At 36.0% G+C, this 16,137-nt stretch overlaps 1 long non-coding RNA gene across 1 annotated transcript in view; it reads right to left on the bottom strand.

The window, feature by feature from the left end:
• The window catches only part of LOC143434884 (uncharacterized), a 46,074-nt gene that overhangs the window by 29,746 nt on the left and 191 nt on the right, over nt 1–16,137 (bottom strand). The window lies entirely within an intron of this gene.

Below are 16,137 nucleotides of genomic sequence, written 5' to 3'. Positions count from 1 at the left end.
GTGTGTGTGTGTGTGTGTGTTCCATCAGTTCTGTTTCTCTAAAGAACTCTAACATACCAGCTTTTCAACTTTCCTCAGAACTTTAATTTTTTTTACCTAAGTTTGATTTTAAGATGTTTAGAGTTACCAGACTCATGATCTCAAAACAAAAAAATAGATCTGCATATTTATTCTAGGCCATGGAATGTCACCGTACTGTCAAATCAGCCAGTGTTACAACAAGGAACAAAGAGGAAATGGAGAGTTACTCAAAGTATTTACCCTTCAATATAACTAATGATAACAAACAATACAAATTTTTGTTCACATAATTAGCACAAATTATAGAGATAGATAAAGAGATTTTATATCTATCTATCTATCCATCTATCTATCTATCTATCTATCTATCTATCTATCTATCTATCTTTACCTTGATTGCCCAGATAGAAGGATTTATCTTAGAGAGGTGAACCAAAGAATAGAAACATGAGGCAAAATTGAAGCTTTTATATTATCAGTGACAGCCTGTCAATATATAATATAGAATTGAATTAAGTTATTGAATTATTTACTTTCCAAATCAAAAGACTTTTCTGTAAGTGATGCCATAACATCATGTAGTTCTTTGGTTTTTGTTTGGTTGGTTGGTATTGTTTAATTTGGTTTGGTTATCCTAGTACTGGGGATTAAGTAGAGGTTTATACATGTTGGGCATTCTAGGGAAGCTCACTACCTTTGAATAGTTTGTTCATACCTCTCTTGTCTTGGATGTTTTATTTTGACTGTAGCCCAAGTAGGCCTTCAACTTTTGATTCTCCTCCCTCAGAGTTTCCCCAAGTAGCTGAAACTAAAGGTCCATGGCACCAAGCCCAATTATGGTTTTATTTGAAATATATTGTCAAATAGAAAAGCTTATGGGAAAACAAAAAGGTTCAGTTGTGGTATTTGACCAAGAATTGGAAACATAAACTTACTTTGGCATTCCATAGCCCATGTGCTGTAGGAATAAGAAGCTCTGACTCTGTAGAAAAGTTATAGAAAAAGCATTGAGTTTGCTTTGCTCAGTGGATTGACAGCATGAAGTAAGAACCTGATCACCTTTAACTTTTACTTTTGTGATATAGCTTACATAACGTGAAAAAATTAAAAGCATTATGTACATAGGTCTATACAGCATAACATTCATTTATTGAGAGAGTAGATTAGACTATCATATTGAGCAAAAGTCCTTGCATTTTCCTGGGAAAACTGTAGCAAATGTCGCAGCAACCTTCCACCACTAAACTGGGAACACTCTTTCCTTTTGGTCACTGCAATAGTGAATAAGAAATTGGCTGATGTATTTTCTTCTAATTACTTCTTCTCTTCAAAAAGTAAATAAATTCTAATGATTCGTGTGGACAAAATGTTAAAAATAAGTCATGTTTCACTCTCATAAGGCATCTTAGCTGGATTTTAATTTCCTTAAGTGCATAATATATGCCCTATGAGTAGCTAGAACAGAGATCTCTTTCCTTGTGTAGAAAAATATTAAGGATTTAATGATGGCCTTGCTTTAAGATTATTCATTTGATTTTTAAAATGAATTCTGAGATTCTGAAATGACTACAAACTATTTAGGGACTAAATAATTAAACAAACTCTACTTCTAAAATAGAAAAAATGTGAATAATTGAGGAAAGGTTGTAATGATTCATTTCACAGTGTAATATCATTATAGACAACAATATAAATTCACTTTGGCTTCACATAGTCATAGTTTTGTACATACAAATTCAAAGAATTGAGACAGCTTTAAATTAAATTTAATGTAATTTATCAGAAGCAAGGAACTTCATTCTAACTATTATTTTTAGTATCGTGCTAGAAGTCTTAGATAATGCAATTTCAATACACAGACCGAGAAGAAGCAAATCAAATTGTCGTCGGCTCCTGAGAACACAGTAATATTTGTAAAACAATCTGAAAGTTTACCTAGAAAACTTTTTAAATCAGTTACAGAAAAATTGAAGGATACAAGGTTAATATAGAAAACATCATAGCCTTTCTATATAAACAATGAAGAGATAGAATTTAACATTTAAAACATAATATTTATATTCTTATTTATGTATATTTACATCTCAATATCACTAAGATGTAGGTTACTTCCTGGTTTATTTAAAAATTTAATGAAATAACAACCAACCAGTCTTCCCTAAAAACTTACATACAGAAAACATTATATGGACTTAGGAAGTTATATGTAAGGATATATATATAATTTATGTACAAATACATATATGCATACAATAACAATTGATGGGAAAACAGCCATAAATTTGAAGGAGAGGAGGGAGGGTTGTATGGGCAGGTATGGAGAAAATAAGAGAAGGGAAGAAGTGTTGTCATTAAATTACAATCTTAAAAACAAGCAAATAAAACACATAGGAGGTTTTGTTAATATCAGCATAGTCTAAACTTAGTGATTGACATGGGAGGGCCAAGCCCATCGATGGCACTACACTGGACTGTTAATACTGTTAATACTAGTTTCTTTGGTAAAGTAGGCTGAGTAAGCCAAAAATAAAAAAAGCAACCTAATAACTGTTGTACTCCACCAGGGCCTTTGCATCAGCTCCTGCCTCCAGGATCCTGTCAGGTTTGAGTTCCTGCCTTGACTTCCCTTGATAGACTGTATGATTCAGGATACATAAGCCAAATAAACTTCATCTCCCCAAGTAGCTTTTGGTAATAATGCTTCATCATACCAACAGTAGTGCTAATTAAGACTGCATATATGCATATGCACACAAACACTTACACATAAAAATGAATAAATTTAATAAAAATTTAATGTAATGAAAATTAAATGTATAGTAAACCCTAAAGGACTGGCTGTATTCCCTATAAAAATCCTTAGAAATTCACACAATTTGCTGCATTTCTTATTATTTTTTTCTTTTTGATGATGATGAAGACTAAATCTTGGCTCCCATCCTTGTTAAGCAAGCTACTCTCTCAGCCATAATCTTATTCATTATTGACAACCAGATTATTGTGGAATTAATGTGTTACAGTTCGTTTATACAGTTTTCCATTGAGAGAAATTATAGTATTTCTAGCCCAGGCATGCTATAAAGTTATGAAATTTTTGAATATTTTAATTTTTATATGCACATATTAATTACATAATAGTTGGTTTCTTTATGACATTATGATATATATATATATATAAAATGTTTTCATTTTAAAATTAACTTAGTTTATTCTTCAACAATTTCATGCTTACAATTAAGATATTTTGTTTACAACATCTCCCTGTACACTCTCTTACCTTTCTCTTGCCCCTCCTATACTCCTCTCCCTAATTCTACCAATGACTTTTCCAGACTTATGACATTTGATTTTTATTCATGACTCATTTACTTTATTTAAGGACATCTGTGAGAGCATTGAATTATAACTGTCAATTGAGACCTGGTGGTGTTATCACTGAATATGAAACTGAAGGCAATGACTCCTTGTCTCCTTGAATCTATCAGTAACAAATAGTTTAACAGTGAGGAATAAGACCTCTAAGCCCTATCTTTATCTTTGTCTACTGTTCACGGGCCCATTTTTGTGCAGACCAAGTAGAAGCATATGAAGTTGCTTTAAGTTCTTAATTTCAAAGGCACTGTCTTGCTGAGAAGCTGACATTTGGAGCCCTTTAACTTTCAGTTCTATGTCCCCTGCATCTGCTTCCAGTGTGTTTGCTAAACTGTTGATGGATAGGCATCAATACAAAAGTCTTCTGTATACTGTGTTCTCACATCTTATGCAGGTAAATCTCTATATTATCTACCACTGTTAACTGAGGAAAGGCTTTTTTATAGTAAGGCTGAACAGCATTTGGTTTGTCTACAGCAAACTGTACCTCAATCATGTTCACACCTGACTCAACTATATATAAAATTAATATAAAAAGTACCCTCTGGGGTAAAAGCCTAAGAATGCACATATCCTATTTGTTGGTATACACTCATACATACACATACATACACAAGTACATATACACAGATACACAAAGATACATGCATACATACATACATACATGGATACACACATAGACACATATACATATGTACATACATACATACATACATAAACAGACATATATAGACATACACACATACACAGACATATACACAATCAGATAGAAATGTACCAAACATACAGACACACAAATATATACAGTCACTGACACATATGCACTCACAAACACAAATGCATGCAGTTACATACATATAATAATACACACATAAATACAAACATCCATGCACACACATGCAAATACACACACACAAACATTGACAAATATGTACACATACATACACATATAAATACATAAAGGTACAGAGGCATACATGACCAGACAGATATATACAGACACACACACACACACATAGATGATAGATAGATAGATAGATAGATAGATAGATAGATAGATAGATAGAGATATACAGAGAAACACATACATATACAGACACCAAACACACCCATATACCCATATACCTATATACATATATACACATACACACACACATACACAAAACAGGTAAAGACACATATAAATACATACACTGTCTTAATAAGGGGGTTGTGAAATCTTCCTTTGCAGTAAAAACAAATCACTGAAGCCAAATGTATGGTTGTAGAGGCTCAGAGAGGCCATTGTGAATCTGTGAAGGTAAAGATTGAATTGTGTTGGAGACTCTGAAAGGCTAGAGATGGCAGAGCCATTGGGATCCTGTTAAGGAGAGCTAAAGATTGAATTTGGAACCAACCCAAAAGAGAGAAATGTGTTACAGTCAACAAAATAGAAAGGAATGGAAAATAGAAGGAACAACCATCTAATAGCCCCTTACTAAAATGCCAAGTTCTGCTGCCTCCTATGGCTGGAAGGTGGCCCCTCCATGACTTGCATTTTCATAATCAGTGACTCCTTGATGGTTTCTAGGAAGTAACTCAAGCTTATTCCTCTAGTAGTTTGCAGCATTAGCTGGGATGGGTCTTGAACTGATGGCACCAATCCAGTTTTTCCATTTAGTTACAGGCTATTCTTTAAGCTAAAAGCTTTAAGTTTGAAAGGTTAAAAAATCTCCTTTAGTACAGGACTTGACTTCAACATTACATTTCCCAGTTCTCCTTTTCTCCTCAAATTGTAATATATATATTTGCCCAGTATGTTCCTTTTCATTGTAGATCTACATAAGAGTGATCACTAACAACCACATGATACAGTCAATACAAGGTTGTCTTAAAATCTCCTTGGTCAATGACATTCATCCAAAGCTCTTTAATTTACCCCCAGGTAGTTTTTTAAAGACAATAATAAAGAGTTGCCACATTCATTGCCAAAATATCTTTCTTAGTTAGGATTTCTATTGCTGAATTGAAATACCATGACCAAGCTTCCAGTTTCCCTCTGCACCAGGAGCTGACCCTGTGCCACAACTTTCCATACCCAAATCCCACCAGGACAGAACTGGTCTTCCAGGAGTGCTAACACTAAGACCATCACTTCTGCTCAAATATCTGGTCCAACAAGAACCCACCAGGAGCCCTCAGGACACAGGAATCAAAAAACCAGCCGGGGAAAGGATCTTTCTGGTTTCCCTCTGCACTAGGAGCTAATACTGCACAGCTCTCCATATCCAGATTCCTCCTAGAGAGAACTGGTCTCCCAGGAGTGCTGACAAATAGTCTTACAAGAGGGACAAGCCACAGTCAGTCAGCAAGACCAGCTAACACCAGAGATAACCAGATGGCAAGAGGCAAGGGCAAGAACATAAGCAACAGAAACCAAAGCCACTTGGCATCATCAGAACCCAGTTCTCCCACCACAGCAAGCACTGGATACCCCAAAACAAACCAGAAAATCAAGATTCTGATTTAAAATTACATCTCATGATGATGATAGAGGACTTTAAAAAGGACATAAATAACTCCCTTAAAGGAATACAGGATAACACAGGTAAACAGGTAGAAGCCTTTAAAGAGAAAACACAAAAATCCCTTAAAGAATTGCAGGAAAACACAACCATCAGGTGAAGGAATTGAACAAAACCATCTAGGATCTAAAAATGGATATAGAAACAATATAGAAATCAAAAAGTCATACCTACAAGCATCACCAACAGAATACAAGAGATAGAAGACAGCATCTCAAGTACAGAATATACCATAGAAAATATTGACACAACAGTCAAAGAAAATGCAAAATGCAAAAAGCTCATAACCCAAAACATCCAGGAAATTCAGAACACAATGAGAAGACCAAGCCTAAGAATAATAGGTATAGATGAGAGTGAAGATTCCCAACTTAAAGGGCCAGTAAATATCTTAACAAAATTACAGAGGAAAACTTCCCTAACCTAAAGAAGGACATGCCCATGAACATACAAGAAGCCTACAGAACTCTAAATAGATTGGACCAAAAAAGAAATTATTCCTGTCACATAATAGTGAAAACACCAAATGCAAAAAAAAAAAAAAAAAAAAAAAAAAAAAAAGAATATTAAAAGCAGTAAGGGAAAAAGGTCAAGTAACATATGAAGTGAAGGCAGACCTATCAAAATTACATCAGACTTCTTAACAGAGATTATAAAAGCCAGAGGATCCTGGGCAGATGTCATACAAAACCTAAGAGAACACAAACACCAGCCTAGGCTACTATACACAGCAAACCTCTCAATCACCATAGATGGAGAAACCAAGATATTTCATAACAAAACCAAATTTACACAATATCTTTCCACAGATCCACCCCTACAAAGGATAATAGGTGGAAAACTCCAACACAAGGAAGAAAACTGCAGCCTAGAAAAAGCAAGAAAGTAATCTACTTTCAATACACCCCCCAAAAAAGACAGTCACACAAACATAATTTTAAATCTAACAACACAAATAACAGGAAGTGATGATCACTATTCGTTAATGTCTTTAATCATCAATTGACTCAATTCTCCAATGAAAAGACATAGACTACCGGACTGGATACATAAACAGGACCTAGCATTTTGCTACATACAGGAAATGCACCTCAGTGTTGAAGACAGACACTATCTCAGAGGAAAAGGTGTAAAAAACAATTCTAAGCAAATGGTCTCAAGAAACAAGCTGGAGTATCATTCTAATATCAAATAAAATCAAATTTCAAACAAAAGTTATCAAAAGAGATAATGAAAGATGCTTCTTACTCATCAAAGGAAAAATCTACCAAGATGAACTCTCAATTCTGAACATCTATGCTCCAAATGCAAGGGCACCTACATTCATAAAAGAAACTTTACTAAAGCTCAAAGCACACATTACACCTCACACAATAATAAAGGGAAACTTCAACTTCCCACTATCATCAATGGACAGATCATGGAAATAGAAACTAAACAGAGACACAGAGAAACTAACAGAAGTTATGAACCAAATAGATTTAACAGATATCTATAGAACATTTCATTCTAAAATGAAAGAATATACATTCTTCTCAGCACCTCATGGTACCTTCTCCAAAATTGACCATAGAATTGGTCATAAAACAGGCCTCAACAGATACAAGGAAAGTGAAATAATCCCATGCATCCTATCAGATCACCACGAACTAATGCTGGTCTTCAATAACATCAAAAACAACAAGTCCACATATACATGAAAGGTGAACAACTCTCTCTTTCTACTAAATGATAACTTGGTCAAGGAAGAAATAAAAAATTAAAGACTTTTTAGAATGTAATGAGAATGAAGGTACAACATACCCAGACTTATGGGACACAATGAAAGCAGTGCTAAGAGAAAAAAAATCATAGGTCTGAGTGCCTCCAAAAAGAAACTGGAGAAAGCATACACTAGCAGCTTAACAGAACACCTGAAAGCTCTAGAACAAAAAAACCAAACACATCCAACAGGAATAGAAGGCAGGAAATAATCAAACCCAGGGCTGAAATTAACCAAGTAGAAACAAAAAGAACTATACAAAGAATAAACAAAACCAGGAGATGGTTCTTTGAAAAAATAAACAAAATAGATAAACCCTTAGCCAGCCTAACCACAGGTCACAGAGACAGTATCCAAAAATCATCAAAATTAGAAATGAAAGGGGAGATATAACAACAGAAACTGAGGAAATTCAAAAAATCATCAGATCATACTGCAAAACCCTGTATTCAAAAAACTGGAAAATCTGGATAAAATAGACAATTTTCTAGAAAGATACCAGGTACCAAAGTTAAGTCAGGATCAAATAAACCATTTAAACAGTCCCATGACCTCTAAAGGAATAGAAGCAGTTATTAAAAGTCTCTCTACCAAAAAGAGCCCAGGACCAGATGGGTTTAGTGCAGAATTCCATCAGACCTTCAAAGAAGATCTAATACCAATACTCTTAAAACTATTCTACAAAACAGAAACAGAAGGAACACTACCGAATTCATTCTATGAAGCCACAATTATGCTGATCCCTAAATAACACAAAGACCCAACAAAGAAAGAGAACTTGAAAAAAATTTGGGGAGGAAAATATTTATTTGGCTTATATTTCCACAGCACTGTTTATCATAAAAGTGAGTCAAGAAAGGAACTGAATCAGGGCAGGAACCTAAAGGCCAGAGCTGATGCAGACTCAAAGGGGTGCTGCTGACTGACTTGCTCCTCATGGCTTGCTCAGCTTGCTTTCCTATAGAACAACCTGCAGGACTGACCCCACCCACAATGGGCTGGAAGGCCACACCAATCACTGATTCAGAAAATGCTTTACAGATTTGTCTACAGCCCAATTTTATGGAAGTATTTTCTCAATTGCAATTTCCTTCTCCTGGATGATTCTAGCCTGTGTCAAGTTCACATAAAATTAGCCAGCACAATATCACAAAAATTGTTTCTAAGCCAGTTATTATTGTATTGAGCCCATATTGCTCTCAATACTATTGTCTTCAATATTGTCTTCAATGCTGCTAGAATGGCCCATCAAGCCTTACTTAAAGCTTGTCTCATCCAAAGTCTCAGGGTCTTCCATATTTCTTCAACAAAATCCATGGTCTGGCCTATTCCAGAAATACTCTAGTCCCTGGTATCAACTTCCTTCTTAGTTACTGTTTAACTGATGTGGGGGCATACATGACCAAGGTAATTCATAAAAGAAAACTTTAAATTGTGGACTGGCTTATAGTTTCAGAGGATACGTTCATGATCATCATGGTGGGGAGCATGGTAACAGGAAGACATGGTACCGAAGTAATAGCTGAAAGCTCATATCTGATTCACAATAGGCAGAGATAGAGAGAAAGACTAGGCCTTATGTGGCCGTTTGAAACTGCAAAGCTCATTCCCAGTAACATACCTTCTCTAATAAAGCCTTCTAATCCTTTCTAAACAGTTTCACAAACTGGGAACCAAGTACTCAAATATGAGTCTATGGGAACCATGCTCATTCCAACCATCATAGATACATAGATACTGACACACATACTCAGACATAAACATACATACTATACAGACTGATTTTGTGTGTCATCTTGATACAAGCTAGAATCATAAGAGAGAAAGGAGCTTCAGTTAAGGAAAATATGAGATCCGAATATAAGACATTTTCTCAATTACTGATCAATGGGGATGGGCTGAGCCCATTGAAGATTGTTCTTGGGCTTGTGTTCGTATGTTCTATAAGAAAGCAGGGATAGCAAGCCAGTATGTGACACATCTCTATGGCTTCTGCATCAGATCCTGCCTTCAGGTTCCTACCCTGTTTGAGTTTCTGTCCTGACTTCCTTTGGTGGTGAACAGCAGTGTGGAAGTATAACCTGAATAAATACTTTCCTTCCCAACTTACTTTTTAGTTATGGTGTTTAGTCACAGCAATAGAAAACCCAACTAAGACAGACAGACACAGATATGCACAAACGCAAACACACACATACACAGATATATAACACATATTCATACATAAATACACACATACCCATACATAGATATACTTAGATACACATATACACAGACACAAGAAACAATAACAAAAAATTGTTGTAGTTAGTATAGGACTGGAGAGGTGATTAGTGCTTAAGAAAAATCACTGTTCTTTCAGAGGGTCTACTCCGTTCTTGTTTCCAGAGGGTTCAGTTTCTAGCACTACATAGAAGTTCACTTTGTCTAACTAGCTCCAGGGAATTCGAGGTCCTCTTCCAGCTTCTATAGACATTGCATACGCATTGTACACATAAATGTATGCAGGTAAAATAATCACATGAATAAAAAAAGACAAATTTTTATGTAAAAGAGCATATAGAAAAGATATATAACATCATCAGGATCTATGTAAAAGATAAATTTCACATTTAAATAAGAATAAAATTCCCAATTAACCTAAGTATTTATACTTAAATATTACAAAAATCTAAAAAGGAAAATACTACAATCAGAGAATTTCTGGACCCAAAGATTTCAAATAAGGTATAGTATCACACTGTAGCAATTTAATTGTTTCATATCACCACTGTCTAGGTTAAATGTAGGCACATGAAACTTATTTAAAATATAGGATTAGCAGAATGGATTTTTAATAGCATAACCCAACAATATGCTGTCTGTATAAGACTTAAAAGAGATCAGAAGACACATAGTTTAAAGGGCAAAATGATGAAGAAAGACATCCTGTGTAAAATATAACTAAAAGAAAGAAATTATTCCACAAAAAAAAATAGACCTTAAATCAAAATTGTTACAAGCCTAAAATTTTCATTCAGAGAGCTTCAAGGTTTGAATCTTATGAATTAGCATCCTTGTTAGCGTGGGCATTTTAGTGGTGAATTTTTTTAAATTACTTTTGCTCCTGTAACTCTTTCATACTCCTGGTAGAGATCCCTGTAAAATCTCATGGGTTCACTAAGCTGGACTTTGGCACAGGTGTTACTTTGGTGGATAATGGGATCCCTTTCTGAAGTAAATGGGGTGTGTTTTATTTGCCCAGGAAATATCTCTAAACAATTTATATTTCTAGTTTTATGTTTTAGCTATTTGATATTCAAGAAAACTTCTGTCAGCCATTAGACTGTCAGGGTTGGGCAGACTGGTTCAGTCAGCAGGGTGGATCTGAATTTGTATTCTCAGCACATTTGTAAAAAGTTAGCAGAAAGTAAGGATGGGGGGATGAATTGCTGGTTAGCTAATCTTCCAGAATGGGTGAGCTCCAGGTTTGGTGAGAGACCTTTCCAAAACATAATATGGAGAATAGCTGAGAAAGATACCCAGCATTGACCTCTGGGCTCTGTACACACTTGTATATAAACACACATGTTTACATACAGACACATATATACAAGCAAGCATTAGTTAGCAGGATAAACACAGCTCAAGCCTTTATAAGAATGAAATAAGAGCATTTTGCAATTGAATTCACAAGGATGATCTCAGTATCTACTATATTGTCCAGTTTTGCCTTTTCCAAAAATCAGTATTCTTTCTCATTTAACTCCAGATTAAATAATTTCCCAATTCTTCATAAGCGTTTTTACTTTAGTGGAAAGGAAATAATTTCATCCTTCTAGTTTTGACTATTATTTTTCAGGCATGATGCTAAGACTTATATAAAGAATGAAACATAATTTCTCCCCTTTCATGGTTTTTCATGTTCTTCATGTATGGGATAATGGAGACACAGACATGTTATCTGTAGAAATTTTAACAAAGAAGTACCATGGAAGGTAATGCATAACACACTCTGGCATTGATGGTGGCCATGGAAAGTTCATGTCATCCATATATCTGAAATGGATCTGAGCCATGAGAGGCTTAGCTTCACAGGAAATGGATCACTCAATTGGGGATGAAACTTTTGTCAGAGACTGTCTTAGTTATTCTTGTATTGATGTAAGGAGACACCATGACCAAGGCAATTCTTATTTAAAAAAAAAAAAAAGTGTTTAGCTGGGGACATTGCTTAAAATTTTAGAGGTTTAGGCCATGATTACCATGGCACTGAAGAAGTAGCTGAGAGGTTAACATCTTGATCCACTGGCAGCAAGCAGGGAAAGAAACTAGACCTGGTTTTTGAAACCTTTAAGCCTCCTTCCAGGACACAAATCCTCCAACAAGGTAACACTTCCTAATCCGAAAGAGTTTTACTCCCTGGTGGCACAGCACTCAAGTATGTGAGCCTGTGGAGTGCATTCTTATTCAAACCACTACAGCTGGGGGTGTTAGTCAGAGGAGCCAGAAAAGGCTGAGACAGAAGGAACTGTTGATGTCTTCCACACATATCTCTCCCAAACACATTATTTCTACTTTCTAATTCCCCTCCCAGCTGTACATACAATACATACAATATGAATTTAGTAAGCAATTGGTCAAAAGGACCTTAAAACACCTTGAAATGATTAGCTTTCTTTTTCTTTTCTTTTTTCCTCTTTTCTGTTTTTTCTTTATTTCATTTTTTTAACCATTAAGAAGAATGTAGAGAAATTTGTCTACCATACATGCAATGTAATAAGCTGGCACCCAAAGACAGGCCATAAGTAATTTAAACAACAAATCTTAGAACAATAATAGACTGCCACAATATCCTCCGTTTATCGTATATATTATTGCACACCAAAAGTAAAGTATTTATTGCATTGAGTGCTTTAAATTACTGGGCAGATAGCGCATGACTTACCTTGGGATCCTGTCCCAGTAAACCCAGTAGAAGTTGAAAATATCATAAATTTAAAATGTCATGCACTTAACTCTCTACACATCATAGCTTAACCTAATTATTCTTAAACATACTTAGAGTCTAGTTAGACAAAGTCATCTATCAGAAAGCCCATTCAATTATGAAACATTGAATACCCCACATGATTATTAATGACTACAGTGAACACAGAATGCTGATTATCTGCCCCTATGATAATAGAAGACGTGGCTGTCTCAGCTACTGCCCATCAGGAACCAATGTCTTGTGACATATCAGTGACCCATGGAAGTATGAAGTTTGAAATTGGAGTTCTGCTGAACATGAATGCTTCCATACCATTGTAAAACTTAAAAGGACTAAGTTTAATCAGGACAGAAGCAGTAGCTGAGAAATCACATGTGATCCACAACTTGCTGACAGAAAGAGTGAAAGACTGGGCCTGAGGTGGGCTTTTGAAACCTCAAAGCTCACTTCTAGTGAAACAGCTCCTCCTAATCCTTCCTAATCAGTCTTCCAACTAGAGACAAGCCAAGCATTCAAAACTTATGAGTCTTTGAGGTTCATTCTCATTCAAACCACCACACTGGGAAAGGGTCAGAATATTCCTAAACCCTTTTCTGAGATTATAGAATCAAAATTATCACTCTAGTACAATTTCTAAAACATCCAGTAATCATGATATCCATTGTGCTTTGAAATGTTTGGTCAATTGCAATTGAAAGCAGTAAATTTAAAATTTAAAAAAAAGGTCAACTTAAAGGTGTATGGAAACCAAGAGGTTAAAGAATTGTGGGAAAGTGGCACACAGAATCTCACTAAATGCATCAGATTAGTGTTTTATGTTCAAATATGCACTTCAAAGTCATAGCCATTGATATAAATAGAGATAGAGATAGATATAACTATAGATATTGATACAGATACAGATACAGATATAGATATAAGTGTTTTTGAAAAAAATAGTACTTCTAGTGCCTCTATTCCATGAATGATGCCATGAGCAGCAAGGTCAGGTAATTGAAGCTCACTGAGGAGAAAGATCCAGCACCTATCATAATCTTAACACATAACATCCTCTGCTGTGTGAACAAAATGTCCCCTCCTACAAGAACAGTGTATCAGTCATGAAGATATGTCTAGGCTACACTTAAAGTCTGTAAGTGGAGGGATACGCTGTGTCCTCCCCAAGCATTGAAAATAAGAGGCTAAATGAGATCTTTGTCTGATATTCCTTTTATTTCCCTGTTAAGGATAAAAAGTTGTTTATGGTAGGGCATTATATATCATATTCTACATATATTCTCAGTTCATATAACACTGTTTGGAATATAAAAAGTCATAAAAATGTGTGCTAACTAACTAAATGATTTTAATGCAAACTTGCTTTCCAGTTCCTAAATCTGGAATTCAACTCCCACTGACATGTATCCCCTGACTCCAAGTATGAACATATATGCTCAGAAAAGTAGAAAGGATTGTTCTAGTGAATATAAAAGACAAACATGCATCATGTAGAGCGTGCTGGCTCAGAAACACATGTGCAGCGTCACTGTCTGGTCAGACAATGGTACTCACAGGACCTGGCAGATGAGGACATGTCTGCCAAAAGCTAGACACAATACATCAGTAGTTGTCATTTTCAACTGGTGCTCTTTGTCATGAAGGACAGTTTCCCTGCCAGTTTTATTTTTTAAAGGCATTTTCAAGGTCACTGTCACTACTAAGATCTTGGAGTTTGTCTAGATCCTGGTATTCCTGGCTTCTTGAAATTAACTAGGTTCCTGAGCCCCACCTCTCCCAGAGCGCCAGTCCTGGCTGCACTCCGGATTTTCATCCCAAAGCCCTAGTGATGTTCTGTGAGGACAGTCATCTCTCCTGTCTCTCTGTGCTTGAGTCATACTCTCTGACCTGAGACACTGCATTCCTGATGCATCCATGATGATATTTGTGTCATCACCTTAAGGAATATTCCGGAAAGAAAAATGTAGATTCATCTGTGGACTAAGTCCAAAGTCAAAAATCAATTAGTATAAAAAAATAAAAGGGAACCCGTTTAAAACATGGAGTGTTTATATAAATTTCATGTCTGACTTCTGTTAGTTTCTTTGAATTGCTTTAAAATGCTCTTCCTGAGCTCAAATGAGGTCTGTTCCATAAATAAATAAATAAATAAATAAATAAATAAACAAATAAATAAAGCAAGCAGTTAGCTAGTTACAAACCTTCATTATGACAACTATCCACATAGGCCTCTGCCCTGTCCTCCTTACTATCTGAACTCCATTGAGATTTCTCACCCCAGATAATACAAGGGAAGTTACTGTGCACACAGAGAACAAAGAAATGGGGGATACAGTTAAAAGACCCTATCTAAATCCAGTCTAGGATGGGAGCTGGTCTGCTGCTTAGCATCCTTAGAGAGGTAGACAGCAGCTGAATATGGAGTTCACCCCATTAGCTCTCAGATGCACTGTTTCACTGTTTAATAGACTGGCTTGGTGAATGTAGAAAGAAATGAGAAAGTGTGCACAGAGCTGAGATTTTTGTGGCTTTCAATCTTTTCCTTTTCCTCACACTCATTCTCTAACACCTTGCTCCCAGCAACACATTTAAAATTATGTACAAGTAACTCCATCTACAATATACACAACCATTACAAGATAAAGCCATTTACAGACAGGGACAACAGATATATAAGGAATCCCGCCACAAAATACTAGATATGTAGTATCCTAAATATGTAGTGCTACATATATATGTTTGCTAAAGATATAAACATGTTTGAAGTGAGAAGCTGAGCGCTTTTATAAGCTAGAGTAGGATATTCAAGCAGAGAAGTGACTGCCTTGCTTGGCTACCTAGTAGCATGTTTCCTGTAGCTTACACACCAACTTTATTTTAAACAACTGTGCAACTGTGAGAGAGTTTCATGGTGACCCCAGTTTTAAGCGAAGGGAGTATGAATATTAAAAAAGAAAAAGGAAAAGGGCTGACTAGTCTAAACCTTCCCAACACGTTTGTACAAAAAACAAACAAACAAACAAACAAACAAACCCTCACCCACAAGGGCTTGAAATCAACCCCACTGAGGCCAACCAGAGACAGGGACAAAGCCCTTAACAGATCTTTCATTGAGACACCTCTAGGCAGGGTTTGGAAGCTTCCAGTCTGTATCTCCAAGTGAAAGCCTCCAAGTCCGTTGTTATCTTTTGCACCCCCAGAAAGATAGAGTGGGCAATTAGACTGGATAGACTTTTAGTCTGGAGTCCTCCATTCTGGGGTAGCAGGTGACTTGACTTGGGATGGAAACAGGAACTTGGGCGAGTGCTGGCTCTGAGCTTGGCTTTTCCCTTGCACCTCATGCTACACCAGGGCACAGTCCGCAACTCCCGCCCAGCACCACTTTGCTCTGACGTCCTTCTCCAGAGCTCTGACGATCGCCCCCGCCTTCCGCCCTTATAAAGAGACTT

The sequence above is a fragment of the Arvicanthis niloticus genome, chromosome 17 (genome assembly GCF_011762505.2).
Source record: "Arvicanthis niloticus isolate mArvNil1 chromosome 17, mArvNil1.pat.X, whole genome shotgun sequence".
Lineage (NCBI taxonomy): Eukaryota > Metazoa > Chordata > Mammalia > Rodentia > Muridae > Arvicanthis > Arvicanthis niloticus.
Note: the sequence above shows the minus strand (reverse complement) of the source record. Positions and strands in the feature narration are given on the sequence as shown.